This window comes from Cynocephalus volans, chromosome 1 (assembly GCF_027409185.1).
Source record: "Cynocephalus volans isolate mCynVol1 chromosome 1, mCynVol1.pri, whole genome shotgun sequence".
NCBI lineage: Eukaryota > Metazoa > Chordata > Mammalia > Dermoptera > Cynocephalidae > Cynocephalus > Cynocephalus volans.
The window spans coordinates 181,312,568-181,324,583 of record NC_084460.1 but is presented as its reverse complement, the minus strand read 5'-3'; the positions used below and the strand labels follow the sequence as shown (position 1 = coordinate 181,324,583).

General features: G+C 46.0%; 1 long non-coding RNA gene across 1 annotated transcript in view; it reads right to left on the bottom strand.

Annotated features, from left to right (window-relative positions):
• LOC134361898 (uncharacterized) overlaps positions 1-12,016 on the bottom strand; it is a 118,631-nt gene that overhangs the window by 84,798 nt on the left and 21,817 nt on the right. The window lies entirely within an intron of this gene.

Below are 12,016 nucleotides of genomic sequence, written 5' to 3'. Positions count from 1 at the left end.
CTTATCTTCCACACCAGCACCAAACCCCTCCCTAATTACGTTAGTCTTCCTTACAGCCCATATAAGCTCTCCCACCCCAATGACAGTTGCTGCTCTCCACTTTGAGGGCAGCCCTAGCTGCTGCTCTCCATTTTGAGTGCAGCCCGGCAGATTCTCTTCCTTTAGTAAAGCTTAGTCGATACTGGCATTTTGGCTCACTATCTTTCATTTTGGTGCCGAAACCCAGGAAGAGTATTTGGCCTAAATACAAACTAGAAAATGGATCCCAGTGACCAGAAAATTGCACTTTCGATTTGGGCATTCTCAGAGAACTAGACAATTTTTGTCACTGAAGTGGCAAAGCCAGAAAGATTCCTTATGTTCAAGCCTTCTTCTATCTCCTATCACATCCTTCTCTCTGTCAAAACTGTCCTATGTCTCAAATTCTCCTAGCTCATGCCCAACCTCCCCTTCTGGACTCAGATCAATCTTTTGATCTGTCAGACCACTCTGCTCCCCAACCAACTTCTTATGCTCCAGATCCTCCACCAGCCCCTTCACCTTTTCCCTCTCTTTGTCCTCAGCCTCCCAACCCCTCTCCTTCTTCCCCTTCGTCAGGTGACAACCCTGCCTCAGTTTTGGCTCCTTTATATCTCCCTCCATAAAGTGGCAGGGATGGAAGGAATTGTCCAGGTCCATATCCCCTTTTCTCTTTCGGACTTTTCCCAAATAGAAAAATGACTAGGGTCCTTCTAGTCTGACCCACATACATACCTCAAGGAATTCAGATATCTCATCCAGTCTTATGATCTCACCTGGCATGATATTTTCATAATACTCACTACTACTTTGTCCCCCAAGGACAGGAAGCAGGTCTGGTAACTGCCCAACAACAGGCAGACAAGGTACATGCTCAAAATAACAGATGGCCCATGAGAGCCATCGCCATCCCTCACATGGACCCAAATTGGGACTACCAGGCCAGCCATGTGGACTGGGATCTCCGGGATAATATGATCACACACCTACTTCATGACCTCCAAAAGGCTACTCACAAGTTGGTCAATTATGACAAGCTTAGAGAAATCACACAAAGATCCACCCAAAATCCCAGTGAGTTCCTAACCCACCTCTCTGAGACTTTACATAAATACACACATATAGACCCAAACTACCCTGCAGGCATGGCTCTCTTACACTCTCATTTCATTACCCAATCAGCCTCTGACATTTGAAAAAAACTAAAAAAACTTAAGGATGGCCCAAATATGACCCAACGAGACCTCTTCAATGCAGCTTTCAAGGTTTTTAACAATAGGGAGGAGGAGGAGAAAAGAAGGCTCTTTTTAAAAGAGATCAGGCCAAATATCAGCTCCTGGCTAATGCTATCTGGGGATCACACACTCCAAAGCCAGCTGCCTCTAGGGGCAAGCCACCTGGGAACTGCTTCAAATGTGGTCAACCAGGACACTGGATACAGGCCTGTCCTAACCCCAGGCTCCCTCCTGGGTCCTGTCCTCACTACAAACAGCCAGATCATTGGGGGGTTCCACTTGCCAGAGAGGGAGTGGCCCAGTCCCCAACCCACAGCCTTTGGCTTCATGGCCATCCTTACCAGAACTTCTTGGATTTGCCCAAGAGGCGGACTGATGCCCAGGGCCCAAGGCCCCCACGGAGATCACCACGTGTGAACCCAGGGTAACTGTCTCGTAGCAGGTAAGCTGATCTCTTTTGTCATCAATACAGGAGCCACTTACTCTACCCTTCCTGAATATGCAGAACCAACAACCACATCCTCTATCACAATAGTAGGGGTCACAGGATCAGAATACCACCAATGGATCACTCAACCCCTTTCCTGCATTCTACATCACACCTAATTCATACACAAATTTTTAATAATGTCTCAGTGCCCAGCCCCCTTACTGGGACAGGACATCCTTTCCAAATTCAAAGCTACCCTTATCCAAAACACTTTAACTCCAGCTACAATACTCCTGTTACAGGCAGCCGCAGACCTGGCCCCTGAAGCTTCCACCTTCCCCTTCCCCTTGGACAAGGTTAATCCCATAGTATGGGACACTTCCTCTCCTCCATTCCTACGCACCATTCTCCTATCCTTGTTAAGTTGTGGAACCCCTCTTTGTTCCCTAATGTCCGACAGTACCCCATTGCTAACAAACACCTAATAGGCTTAAAACCCATCATACACAAACTCCTTTCTTCTCATCTCTCACGGCCTACCCACTCGCCTTTTAATACACCCATCCTTCCAGTTATAAAGCCTAATGGCTCATACCATTTAGTTCAAGACCTCAGGGTCATTAATGTGGCCATTTTACCCATAACCCCAATTGTTTCTAACCCCTATACTCTTCTATCCCAACAACAACCCATTTCTTCTCTGTACTTGACCTCAAAGATGCCTTTTTTTCTATCCCCTTACACCCTTCCTGTCAAAATCTGTTCACCTTCACTTGGACTGATCCTGATATGCATCATTCCCAAGAACTCACCTGGACAGCACTACCTCAGGGGTTTCAGGATAACCCCCTCTTCTTCAGCCAGGCCTTAGCTCAAGACTTATCTGAACTTCCCCCAACCTCTAGCACTTTAATACAATATGTGGATGACCTCCTCCTTTGTAGCTCCTCCTGTGAGAATTCACAGGCCCACACTGTTGCTCTCCTTAATTTCCTGGCATCCAGGGGATATCAAATGTCCCCCAGCAAGACCCAAATTTCTTCTCCTTCAGTCACCTATTTGGGAGTCCACCTCACCCCCAACACCAGAGAAATAATGGTGGATCACAAGAGTCTAATTTCTGAACTCCTTACTCTTACCACAATGGGTGAAATCCTTTCTTTCTTGGGGCTTGCAGGGTATCTTCACCTATAGACTCCTAACTTTGGCGTGCTAGCAAAGCCACTTTATGGGGCCGCCAAAGGGGATCCTGCCATTCCCTTAGATCCCACAAAGCCCATTCATTCTCCCTTCCAGTGATTAAAAGCTGCTCTCCTCACAGCCCCAGCTCTACCCCTCCCAAAACTATCTCATCCTTTTATCCTATACATCACCAAAACCCAAGGATTGGCAGTCGGGGTTTGGGGACAAGAGGCAGGAGATATTTGCTCCCTGGTTGCATACCTCTCTGAACAACTAGACACCACAGCTCAAGGATGGGCTCCCTGTTTATGGGCCTTGGTGGCAGCTGCCCTTTTAGCACAAGAAAGCTCTAAACTAACTTTTGGACAACAAACAGGCATTTGTTCCCCCCATCATCTTCAAGACCTTCTCAGCCATAAGGCCATGTCAATTCTCTCCCCTTCCCACCTGCAACTTATCCACCTTACCTTCATTGAAAATTCCCAGTTCTCCATTAAACCTTGCCATCCCTTAAATCCAGCCACTCTCATCCCAAAACACTCACGACCCTTAGAACATAATTGCATCGAGGCTTTAGACCTCTTTCTCAATTCCTTTCCACACATCTCCCTGCATCCCATTATGCAGTTCCAACATACATGGTTCATAGATGGAAGTGCCACCTCCACGCCTGCCCCCCAGGAGGGTTATGCCATAGTAATTCTAACACAAACTATTGAGGCTGCCCACCTCCCCCTAACACCACTTCCCAACAGGCAGAACTCATTGCCCTCATCCACGCTCTCACTCTGGCAAGTAACAAATGAGTCAATATATACACTGACCCTAAGTATGCTCACCACATCCTACACTCCTGCACAGCCATATGGAAGGAGAGAGGATACACGACCACTCAGGGAGGGCCCAGAAAAAATGGACATCTTATCAAGATACTTCTTGAGGCTGCACAACTCCCAAAGGAGGTTGGGGTTATACACTGCAGAGGACACCAAACCTCTAATGACCCCACAGCCCAGAGAAACAAACTGGCGGATCTAACCACAAAACAGGCTGCTCAATCACCAGGCCTCCACTCTTCCTCTCCTGCTCAGGTCCTTCTCATGGCCCCCATGCCCTCATCCCAATACATACCTCAAGAAATACAACACCTCCAACTGTTGGGAGCACAGAGGAAGGACAACTGATATACTCTCTCCGGTCACTATGTCCTCCCTGCCACACAAGCTGAGCAAATCCTTTTAGATTTCCATAATTCAGTTCATATAGGCTATGAACCCCTTCAGCCCTTATATTACTCTCCCCACATGGCCAAGTTACTTAAACAAATCACTCAAAATTGTCTTTTGTGTACTCGTTGCTCCAATCAAGGTGGCCTCCAAGTTCGGTCCTTTGCCACCCACCAGGCCAGAGGATACACTCCTGGCCAGGATTGGCAAATTGACTTTACTCATATGCCTCCCCACAAAAGGACACACTATCTTCTAACCTTAGTAGATACCTTTTTGGGTTGGGTTGAGTCTTTTTCCTGCACTTCAGAGGATGCTACAGCAGTAATGCATGCCCTCACATCAGAAATCATCCCTCATTTTGGCTTGCCCACTAGCCTCCAGTCTGATTACAGCCCGGCATTCATTTCCCAGATTACACAACTCACAGCACAGGCATTACATATCAAATGGGACTTACATATACCATATTGGCCTCAATCATCAGGCAAAGTAGAAAAGGCCAATCACCTCATAAAAATACACCTCACCAAGCTGTCCATGGAACTTCACCTCCCTTGGACCCAAATTCTCCCTCTGTCCCCCGCAAACCCACTGGCCTCAGCCCCTTCGACTTATGTATGGTAGATCCTTCACTCCCACACCTCTCCTTTCCAGCTCATTGCCTTTAGGCCAGTATCTCCCTACTCTTTCACTCATTAGGGATCTTCTTTGGGAACAGGTCAACCTTCTATTACCTCATCCTTTCCCCACCATCCCCTCAAATTTTAAACTGAGCCCAGGACAGCAAGTGTATATTAAAACCTGAATCCCAAAGCCCCTCTCACCATATTGAGAAGGGCCTTATACAGTACTTTTCACCACCCCCACGGCAGTAAAGTTACTAGGAAAGGCCCCTTGGTATCACTTATCCTTGGTAAAACTAGCTCCTGAGACTTCCCAAAGAATCTGTTAACACCATGCCAGAGGGGTCCCTCTGCTCAACCCCCAACCCAACATCACCTTACACTTTGTCCATTTTAGGACTCATAAAACTGAAAATCTCCAGGACCTCCACTCTTCCCCCAATCCCAGAAGAAGAATGATCTTTCCCCTGGTGATTATCCTTTCATTCCTGCAGGCCTGCTTCACGTCCTTCACAAAGGAGCTTCTCCAAGACTGGTCCCGACCTGCCACCTCCAGTGTTGAAGACATCCTTGAGTAGGTAACTGAATTAGCCTGGCAGGGCGCCCTCTGTGATTACACCCCTGATGAGGTTACCCTCTACTCCTTTCTCCTACTATGCACCCTCTCAACCTCTCAGCCCCTGAATGCTTGCCTTTTCTCTTCCTCTTGCTTCTTTTCCTAACACAGACATATGCACACCCTGTTCACAATGTATAACCAAGGTCTTGGTGGGTGGAAGGACACTTTCCAGCCCCCAGGTCTGCCACCTAGAATCTTCAGGGGAACCTTACAGGACACATTCACATCCCTGACATACGTTCCCACAACATTCTATGACCAGACAATTGCTCCATCATGTTTGTATGAGGGTAAAAACTACTGGATAGCTCTTTCCAAAGGGGATTCTGCTGGAGTCCAGTGCCCCCACCCCCACCCCCGACAAAAACATTTCTGCTTCACCCAAACCGCTCACCTAGGCTATAGTAACAGGGGAGGACTTCAGGACAAAACATGTCAGACCCCTGACCGTGATGGGACTTATCCTTCTTCTTGGTCCCTGCGTCTTTCAGTGTTTCTCTAATTTCTTACAGGAACATATGCAGGCTTTCACCAACCAAAAGGTCACTGAATTGTTCCTGGGAGGAGGATACCCACCCCTGAGAACTGTCAACCCTTCCCCAGAAGAATACAGCCTCCCCACATGAAACCAATACCCTGCTACCTAATTGTTTTACCTGCCAACATATATCTTTTATTTTTTTTCGTATCTTTGCCCATCTCCAGCAGGAAGTAGCTTCAGAAGAGTGAGACCTTCGCCCCTTTTCCCTTCTCCCCATGCTTAAAAGGTGGGAATGATGGATCTTGTATGTGACCGGCACCATTTTACACATACTGAGCACAAAATGGCCACCAGCCTTTCCCTTACAAGAAACCTCATGATTTCTGAGAAATAGAAACTCCTCTATTTCTGCATGGGTGCAACCTTCCACCTGATTGCATCAGCCAGCCTTATCTTCCACACCAGCACCAAACCTCTCCCTGATTACATCCGCCTTACAGCTCATATAAGCTCTCCAACCCCAACAATGGTTGCTGCTCTCCATTTTGAGTGCAGCCCAGCAGATTCTTTTCCTTTAATAAAGCTTGACCGGTACCCGGCATTTCAGCTCACTTTCTTTCAGATTAGAAGTTGAGGTCATGGGGATCTCAACTCCTGTGGCTACTGGATACTCTGCATGCTCAGCCAGATGACCAGATGTCAACCCAGGAAGAAGGTTTAACAATGCACGTGTGCACATGTGTGTGTTCACCTGCCAGGTGGACTTGGCCTGTGAAATGCCTGTTTCCCTAACAGCAGAGCCAACAACAATGAAGCCCACTCCCAGGTACAGGAACATTCCTGTGGCCCTTACTTCATACCTACAAATGTCACAGCACCACCTACATTGAGAGACAGAGACTCAGAAATCCCTGCAAACATAGCCAAGAAAATAGCTTTCATTTCTCCAGTTTAGTAATTTTCAACCTGGCTGTACCTTAGAAGCACCTCCCTGGGAAGATTTTAAAATGCTAATGCCGAGGCCCTATCCCCAGATAATTCTATTTTCTTGATCTGGGGGCAGGGGCTGGGGGATTAGATATTCATATTTTAACGGTGATTTCAATTTGAATCAATATTTTTAAAGACTGCCTGCTGAATGTACAATCAGACCCCTTTGTAGGATGGAAATATCCCAGCAGGGAACCGAGTAGAAAGCCACCTGTTTTACACAGTCAGGACTGTGTTATTCTGTGGGATGACTAATGACACTGGGGCTGGCTGGCTGCAAAGGATAACTCTGATGAGATGGAATGTGACCAGGCAGTATCAGGACCCATCAAAGGCACCTGCCTGCTTGGGAACGGCATCTAACGCTGCTGATCCTTAGACCCTGGGAGGGAGAGGACCACAGCTACAGAACAGCGAACATGAGCCTTGCTTGCCCCTGAGCAAATAATTAAGCATGAACTGCCACATTACTTGATATCTAGCTCCAAGGTCAATGCGAATGAATAGGTCTCTTTGCTCGATTTCTTCCCCCAAAGCAAATGTTTCCATAATCTCCATTTTCCTCCTTAATTCAGAGTACATTGTGCAGCATGTTGAGCCACTCTGTGAGAACAGGCCCGAATGTGGATACAATGGAAATAAAATCATTTCCATGAGAAATGGCATTTCCTGTTCAACCCTGCTTGCAAAAGCTTACTCAGCCAGCAGAGACAAAAACCAGTGCTTTTCAAAGTATGAAAAACTACCCATTCGTTATCTATTAGAGAGGTGCCGGTGGAGGTCAGAAGCTTCTGGCTTCAGGCAGATCTAGTGAGTTTGAGTCTCACTTTTTAAATGGAAAACGCTCTTTTCTTTGCTGCTCACAGTGGCTAGTTCATGGTCTGAAGCCACAAAACTAGATCTTTTGAAAACGACATTGTTCTAGGACTAGGAGGTTGGCCGCGACAGAGGTTTCTATTCAAAGGATGAGAACTTTTTTCCATCCACTTGTCCAATCCAAGATTGTCTTCCTGAATTCACTGTCTCCAGATGGAAATTTGATAGACCTCATCCATTAAAACCAAGGTTTCCAGCCACTGCCCCATCTTGGCAGTATCAGCCCAGCCCGTCCTCTTCCACCACTAGCTCATGGCTTCTGCAGAACCAGAGGCAGGTGTGTGAGTGAGGTGGTGGTGCCTCAAGTGGAGAAAACTACCCGAAGGCAAATGCATCATTCCTGCATCCATTTACCGCAGACATCTCAACACCAAAATGCTTGGAATCAGAGGCTGGAGAATGGGGGAGGATCAGAGGATTACACAAGCATATTGCGGCTGCTGAAACCCAGTATCAAGGGTACTTCAAAAAATTCGTGGAAAAAATAAAATTAAAAGATAACATGAATCTTTCCGTGAACTTTCTGAAGTACCCTCGTATTGCCCCACCCTGCTGCTGATAAATAGCAGCAGAAGGCCACATGCTGATAAATGGCAGTAGAGGCCATAGCTCCTCCTCCTGAACTCCTGGCTGCTCGATAAGAGCAGTTGAGGAGGTATAAACATTGCTGCCAATCTTCCACTCACTTCCAATGAAAAAAACTATTTTTTTATAAATACTTTTTATTTTAAAGTTCAACATTATAGAATGTAATGTTTTTCATGGTCCTTTACCAATTCCTCCCTGACCCTTCCCCTTTCCTGCTTCTGGTAACCTCAGTTCTGTTCTCTCCTTTTGAAAGTTCAACGGATTATTGGGATTGAACAAAACTATTTAAATACAGTCAAGACACATCTTTAACGTTTAACAGCTCAACTTCATCCCTGGCCTGCCAGAGTGGACACTGCGAAGGCAAGAGGGGCTGGGGAAGAATACCATATTTTCTCTGAATCCTAAGGTGGGGGTGGCTTTGCAAAACAGAAAGCCTTGGAACTAAACGACTGAGTAATCACAAGAATAAGTGACAATAATCTTAGCACATCGCATGGCCTTGGATTCTACATCAGCCAACAAACATAATGAGATGTCTGCCCTTGCTTACACAGAAATTCTGCTAGCCAGATATCCTTGTCTGCTCAGCATCCAATTGTTTGGAGGGTAATTTTCCCCTCAATGATCCTTTCCCTGTATTCACCGTCTCCAAGTGAGAACTTGCTAGGTTTGATTCCTTTCTTGCTGCACTGTTTTCTGTAGCTGAAACTTAGTCTGGAATTTGAAAAACAAACAGTAGTGGCTCCTCTGTATGCCCGGATACTCAGAGGCAGATTCTTCATGAATGAGGACTTGCTGTTATGGGTGGACATAAAAGACACTTTAAATGTGACCTAGAATTGCCATCTGTGGCTGCACCACAGGTGCCCTGGGGAAGAGTACTGAAAAAGGAATGAGTGGACCTGGATTCTGATCTTAGTCCTGAAGTGTGTGTACATGTGTGTGTGTGTGTGTGTGTGTGTGCGTGCGTGCACATGTGTGGGTATATGTGCATGGGCACACATGCATGTTCACTTTCCAGTTCTTGTTTTCCCTCATCTGTCAAATAGCAATATATCACCTGACCTATTTACTTCACAAGATTGCCTGGTAGATCAAATAAGAAATGGCTGTATTAATCAGGGTTCCTCTGAGAAACAGAGTCAACAAGCTTTGTGTATTTATATAAAGAGATTTATTATAAGGAATTGGTGCATGCAATAATGGAAGCTAAGTCCTAGGATCTGCAGGGTGAGCTGGAAAGCTGGAGACCCAGGAGAGCTCAGAGTTTAGTTCCAGTCTGAGTCTGAAAGCCTGAGAACCAAACGAGTTGACAGTGTAAGTTTCAGTTTGAAGGCCGGTAGGCTCGGACCCAAGAAGAGTTGATGTTTCAGTTTGAGTCCAAAGGCAGAAAAAAGCTGATTTCCCAGTCTGAAGGCAGGCAAGCAGAACTTCCTTCCTACTCGGGGACAGTGGTGGTGGTAGCAGGGGGTCAGCTTTTCTGTTCTATTCAGGCCTTCGGTGGATTGGATGAAGCCCAGCCACATGAGGGAGGGCAATATGCTTTACTCAGTCTACTGATTTAAATGTTAATCTCATCCTAAAACACTCTCACAGAAACACCCAGAATAATGTTAGATCAAATATCTGGGCATCCGTGGGTACAATCCAGTTGATGCATTAAAATTTAACAATCACAATGAGGTAGGAAGCAGCAGTGATACTGGAAAGAACACCATTTCTAGAGCCTGACAGCCCAAGGTCAAGTTCTAGCTCTTTTACTTACAAGCTGTGTGACTTGTAGGTTACTCAGTCTCTCTGCAGCTGTCTCAGTTGCCTCTTTTGTAAGATGAGGATAGCAAAAGAGGCAGCATATGACACATACTGGGCACCAAAGTGCTAGTTGTTTTGGATACAAAAAGTACTTTAAAGGTTCGATTTTCCTTTTGCATTTAATGCGCATTATTATTTTAGGCAAAGGGGCTCTTGGATATAGAAAATATAGGAGGAAAAAGAGAGGCATTACTATGAACAAAGAAAAATAATGGACCAGAGAGTGATGAAGACTTTGTTAACACAACCTTACTCTTAATTTAGTTGGCTGGGATCTGTGGGTCTCGGAGAGACATCAGAACTACTAAACTGAGTGTCTCAGCCCCTCTGAGTGAAATTACTTTATTTTCCCAGGGTACTTGTGGCCCCATATTTACCTTGGAGCCTAATGGTGGGTGGCTGTGGTCTTTGCAGAGTATGGGTATGTTTCACATTATATGCATGAATGTTGGATGATAATAAAACCTAATACATTTGGGACCTGACACCAACATCAGCCAAAAAAGCAAAATATTTTCCCATCTAGAAATCAAATTGAAAAACTTCTCTCATAGCTGTTTTGGGTTTTAAAGGCACAGTCATGGCTGAAAAGATGGCCCGTTGGTCCAGATAAGATGTGAGCCAACCTGACACCTCCTTGCAGTATTGGTCCCTCTTCCAAAGTCCTGTTACAGCATATGGGTGGTGTTAACAGTGTCCTTCTGGCAGCTAAATGGACCCTAAAAACAGCATGATGGCTAGAAAAAATCCTAAATGGCACAGCAAGAGACACAGTGGTGGACTGGCCAGATGAACTGCTGGGGGCCAGCAGAATGGCTCTCACAGAGTGTGCGATATTTGGGGCTTGGCAAACCCTAAGAAGCTGGCTGCCAAATCCCACTGGTCCCTCTCCCCCTGGTGCATTTCAAAGGAAATTAAATCCACATGTTTCTGATTTGCTGACACTTAAAGCTCATCCAAAGGTGGTTTTGCAAGAGTGGTTTGGACACGAGGAGCCTAAAGAAACTTTAATTATTGTTATTGTTCACGTTGAAATGCAGACCTGTAAACTTACAAAATACATGCCATGCCTACAAAACAAGAAGCCAGGTTTGCCTTACCAAGACTTTTTGTCCTGGGCCCACCAGAGACAAATCATAGAAGTCAACTAGAGGGGAGAAACACTGACTTTAACATCCAACCTAGAAATCCATCTTGAAAACAGCACTGTTCATAATGCCTTTTGATTGAGCTGCACCTAAGAGATGCCAAAGCTAGCATTCAAAAACGGAAACACTATATTGATTGGGTCTACAGATTTCATTATTTCCTCAGACTCTGGCCAAGCGGGGTGCGGGGGACCTAATCCAAGAGAGTGTTAAGTCCTGGATGAGGTCCAAGGTCCAAGGATATGGGGCCCGGATCCTCAAGGGCAAGAGACCATCACAAAGGTTTTCTGTAGAATGTTCTGAAATGTCCTGCCATGTCTCTGAATGAAATTTACACAAGCGGCAACCCAAATTGTGCTTCAGGGAAATAGAATCACATTATACACTTGGAAATCATGAGCACTTTTGGAAGTGACATGGCCTCTCCAAGCCCAGCCACATGAAATTATTGGCCAGAGAGATGGGGGACCAAAGGGTCCCTCTTTTCTGAACTAGGGGTTAACCTTTTTGGTTTCTCCCATCCCTCTCCACACCTTAGGCTCTGCATATGGCTCTTCCTGGTGACTCACTTCAAGGTCCCTCCTCCTGCTCTCAGTCTCCCCACAGAAGAGGTGACTTTATTCTCAGAGGTTGCTCCCTCCTCTTTTCGCAGCTCCAGGCCATCACTGCGTGACTGGCAGTTTACATGTTGGTCTCCACCAGCCCAGCTTGGGCTCTGGAGCACGGTGAGTCTGCTTCAGACGTTTGATGAGTGAGAAAAAGAACTGGAGAACACAGCGGCT